The 4453-nt window shown below is 39.6% G+C and overlaps 1 non-coding gene across 1 annotated transcript; it reads right to left on the minus strand.

The window, feature by feature from the left end:
* Nucleotides 1–1942: 1942 nt before the first annotated feature.
* On the minus strand, nt 1943–2061 carry LOC119470103. The gene has a single exon (XR_005198979.1). It is a non-coding gene; the product is annotated as a 5S ribosomal RNA (ribosomal RNA).
* Nucleotides 2062–4453: the final 2392 nt, after the last annotated feature.

Here is a 4453-nt window from a genome sequence, read left to right on the forward strand (position 1 = left end):
TTTTTTTTTTTTTTTTTTTTTTTTTTTTTTTTTTTTTTTTTGGTAGTAATTCTTTGGGGACTTTTACTGTTACAGGAACTATGTTGACTAGTGTCAGGATACTCCTGTTGAATTTTGGATACCTGTGTTCCATATTTTCATTTTTCAATCCCCACCTCCTTCTCCAATATGTTTATCTAGTGATTAACTTTATCAGTGATTATCTCAAACCTTTTTTCTATCTTAATAGCTCACTTTACATTTATGTCTATTATGTTTCTAATCTATTTGTAATATCCATAATAATGTTGTTCTTGCTCTTTATGAATTCTGTAATCTCCCATTTCTTCTCTTTCTATTCTTTTCTTATTATACTATTTTTAGCCCTTGTTTTATTTGTTAACGTAGTAGATTACCTTCTCATTTCTTTTCACCTTATTCTTGCTTGGTTCATGTTGTCCAGAATTTATCTTTGCTCTAATATATTTACTTCCTGATTCCCTTTCCACTGCCCCTAAGAGGAGCTGACATTTACCATGACCAGGGTAATAGGCATATTCAGTAGGAGACTACCCTGGTCATTATAAAGCCAGTCCCACATGGCTTTCATATGATGCATATCAGCTGCTTCATCTGGAATGCTCCATTTGGAATATTATAGGGAGAGTTGGGCAGTCTCCTCCAGGTAAACGGACCTTACAGTGGTGTTTATCCAGCTCATTAGGCTAGATATTCTTTCTGTGCTTTTGGAATACATATACTTATCAATGGTTTAGCAGTGAGCTGTGGGTTCTTCATCAACCCAAACAAGCTTTTTCATTCTGTAGCATTTAATATTAAAGATATTATCCTTAGTTATTTTTACAATCCATCTAGTAAAGATTTTTCCAAGGGTGATGATACCAATCTACCTAATGAAATCATCCTTTTATATTATACACTCTGTTTTTAATAGTTACTTGATTTTGTCCTTCTCCCACATTGACTATATTTTTGGTAACTACAGGTCTCAGAGGTAACTTTTTTTTTAGACAGAGTCTTGCTCTGTTGCCCAGGCTAGAGTGCAGTGGAGCAGTCTCGGCTCACCACAACCTTTGCCTCCTGGGTTCAAGCGATTCTTCTGCCTCAGCCTCCTGAGTAGCTGGGATTACAAGTGCCCACAACTACACCCAGCTAATTTTTGTATTTTTAGTAGAGATGGGGTTTCACCATCTTGGTCAGGCTGGTCTTGAACTCCTGACCTCAGATGATCCGCCCGCCTTGGCCTCCTAAAGTGCTGGGATTACAGGTGTGAACCACCATGCCCATCCCTCAGAGGTAACTTTTACCTTTAGTGAGCAAATGCAGCCCAGCTGCAGCTCCTTAAGGTGAGCAACCACATGGTCACCCAGGAGTCAAGGTTTCTCATTCCTCATCTTTAATTTTTCTCTTTATACATTTAGTTTTCTCTATACAATTTTTTCCTTCATTTTAAAGTGACTCTTAGTCTCTAAACTAAAAACAAATACACTTTTTAAGCAAAAACCACATCCTTGTGATTTAATGAACTTCACCAAAAACATCTTTCACGCTCCTACTATTTTAACTCTTAGTAATCTAAATTCCCAGTGAAAACAACTTAATTTAACATAACATGATGTAAAAATTTTAAATTACTGGAGAGAATTAATCTTACCAAAGATTACCAAGGTTATGTGAATTAAAAGGCATCTGAGCTAGCTGCAATCAATTTGATAAACACTTACTTTTCTTTAAGTCAATTAATTAGAGATCTTTTCATATAGTTTGATTGTGAAATATCACTTCCACATGACACATAGAAATATACAGACTAAGGCAGTTCTAAAAGATTTTTCATTTGTTTGCTTTCAATAAATAACATATAAACATATAGATATAACAGACATACAGCCTAAGACAGTTCCAAAAGATTTTTTATTTTTTATTTATTTTATTTATTAGAAGCCTACAGCACCTAGTATTTCCAGGAGGTCTCCCATCCAAGTACTAACTAGGCCAGACCCTGCTTAGCTTCCAAGATCAGATGAGATTGGGTGCGTTCAGGGTGGTATGGCTATAGATGTTCCAACAGATTTTTCATTTACTTGCTTACTTTTGATTATTAATTAAAAATATTACATAAACCAACAAAAGGTAAAGGAGAGAGTTACTATCCCAGGCCTTTTCAAAAGAGAGAAAGAGCTAAACTGAGATATCAATCTGAAGAATTTCGAAAAGAAAAAGATTATAGAGTTTGAAAAATTAAAAACTTCATGCATTAAGAGTAAATCAATATTTTACTTTTTTTTTGAGACAGAGTCTTGCTTTATCACTTAGGCTGGAGTGCATCTTGGCTTACTACAACCTCTACCTCCTGGGTTCAAGCAATTCTCATGCCTCAGCCTCCTGAGTAGCTGGGATTACAGACAGACACCACCACACTCAGCTAATATTTGTATTTTTAGCAGAGATGGGGTTTCACTATGTCAGCAAGGCTGGTCTCTGACTCCTGTGACTGCCTGTCTACATCAATTCCTTAAGTCTTTTGACTCTAAATCCCTTAGCCATAGGAGTCCCACTGAGGGATAGGATGGGCCCCAGGCAGATCGCCATGCCACCCTGGCAACATCATGGGACAAAATAAAAATGTGGTAGCCATTGATGTTGCCTCTGGCAAATCTTGGCCAGATGGGGTAGAATGTAAACCAAAACTAAAATTCTAGGGCCCCTTTAGCCAACTGAAAGGAGCCTTCCTCTCCGCCAGAACACTCCAAAGTTAACCTGAAAAACTGGTTCAGGCATGACAGGAACGGAGGGTCAGACATGCCTCATGTCCTCCTCCCTTTTGGAATTCAGGAAAAGCTGACCAGCATTTAACATCATCACAGACCCTAAGTTTGATAAGAAACATTTAAAATCTATTCTTTCTGAAGCCTGCTACCTGGAGGCTTCATCTGCATGAAAAAACTTTGGTCTCCACAACCTTTTATTGTAACCTAGACATTCCTTTCTATTGATAATAACTCTTCTGACCAATTGCCGATTTGAAAAATTGTAAATCTACCTATAAACATGGAAGCGCCTTCCCCCTACCTTTAAGTTGTCCTACCTTTCTGGATTGAATCAATGTATGTCTTTCATGTATTTGATTGATGTCCCACGTCTCCCTAAAACATATAAAACTAGGCTATGCTTAGACCATCATAGGCACACGTTCTCAGGATCTCCTACAGGCTGTGGCATGGAACATTGGTTGGTCACTCATATTTGGCTCAGAGTAAATCTCTTCAAATAGTTTACAGAGTTTGACTCTTTTTATCAACAAGAGTGAGTCCCCTCTGGCTTCAGGTCAGTTCGCGAAATCAGCGTGTTTCCCTGAAAGTGAGCTCATGTCACAGTTAGCTTCCTCTATTGAACCAGTTTCTCCCATCACTCATTCCTACAATAAAAATAGGATGACTCAGTTAGTTTTACTACAAAAGCAATGTACTGGGCATAGAGACAAATTGCAGGCATTTGTTTGACTTGATAGTACCAAAACTTGAAATTTGTACTCTTGAAAAGTCCTCTCTGAGTGTGTTGGCTCATATCTGTAATCCCAACACTTTGGGAGGGTGAGGCAGTTGAATTGCTCGAGCTGAGGAGTTTGGGACCAGCCTAAGTGACATGGAGAAACTCCATCTTTACAAAAAATACAAAAATTAGCCAGGCATGGTGGTGTGCACCTATAGTCCCAGCTGCTCAGGTGGCTGAGGTGGGGGATCACTTGAGCCTGAGAGGTCAAGGTTGCAGGGAGCTGCAATTGCACCACTGCACTCTAGCCTAAGTGACAGCCAGACCCTGTGTCAAAAAAACAAAGTCCTAATATTTCAAATGCTGCTATGATACCTTTGAGCCTCACAGGGTCCTAATGGCCTAACTGTGAGTTCCTCTGCCTTTGCCAGATATTCTCCAGACCCATCAGGAGAGGCTCACCACCTGGCCAGTTCACTTCTTAGCTGGAGCAGTCGCACCCCACCTAGGCCTCAACCCAATGGGAACCAGAGACAGCTTATCCACTTGTTAAAACAAAGCCTGATTCCCACAGCCCTTGCTGGTTCAGCCTACTCTCAAGTGCAGCCCCTGTGTGTCCCTGCACGGCAGGAAGCATCCTCTTTCTCTGAGCTGTTAATGTATTTGACTAACAAATTGCTGTCATTTTCACCTGGTCAGTGTTGGCTGCCACGTGTTTGGCCATCTCATACTACTTGGAGTTGAAGCACTCCTCCTTCACCAGCAGGCTAATAGATGATGAACAGAACAGGAGGGTGAGGAGGCTCACCACACAGCACTGGCCAACTTTGCAGCAGAATTTTGTAGTTTTTTTCTTCTGACCATTTTTATTAAGAGTATGACCTTAAGTGGCACCTGTTTCATTGTTTGGTTTAGTGTGTTTGTTTGATGGATGGTTCCATTACTTAAATGTTGTGGAGAG

This window comes from Cebus imitator, unplaced genomic scaffold, assembly GCF_001604975.1.
Source record: "Cebus imitator isolate Cc_AM_T3 unplaced genomic scaffold, Cebus_imitator-1.0 Scaffold22, whole genome shotgun sequence".
Classification (NCBI taxonomy): Eukaryota; Metazoa; Chordata; class Mammalia; order Primates; family Cebidae; genus Cebus; species Cebus imitator.